The sequence below is a fragment of the Penaeus monodon genome, chromosome 19 (assembly GCF_015228065.2).
Source record: "Penaeus monodon isolate SGIC_2016 chromosome 19, NSTDA_Pmon_1, whole genome shotgun sequence".
NCBI classification, from domain to species: domain Eukaryota; kingdom Metazoa; phylum Arthropoda; class Malacostraca; order Decapoda; family Penaeidae; genus Penaeus; species Penaeus monodon.
The window spans coordinates 45,523,269-45,523,486 of record NC_051404.1 but is presented as its reverse complement, the minus strand read 5'-3'; positions in this window follow the sequence as shown (position 1 = coordinate 45,523,486).

Genomic DNA, 218 nt, shown 5'->3' with positions numbered 1-218 from the left:
TGACTTAACCTAGTCTATTTTACTTTTCGCAGGTCTTCCATGTGGATATAATGTTATTCCCTTGCCTTCAGTACTTTCCCTTATTACCTCGAACTAGAAGGTCAGTAAAATGGCGTAAGGATTTCTTCTGTAGACTCTGGTTCTTTGGTTTTGTCTAGCCCTTTAAACTGGTCCTTTGTTCGCTTTTACTTGATATGTATTTCTTTGTGATTTCATGG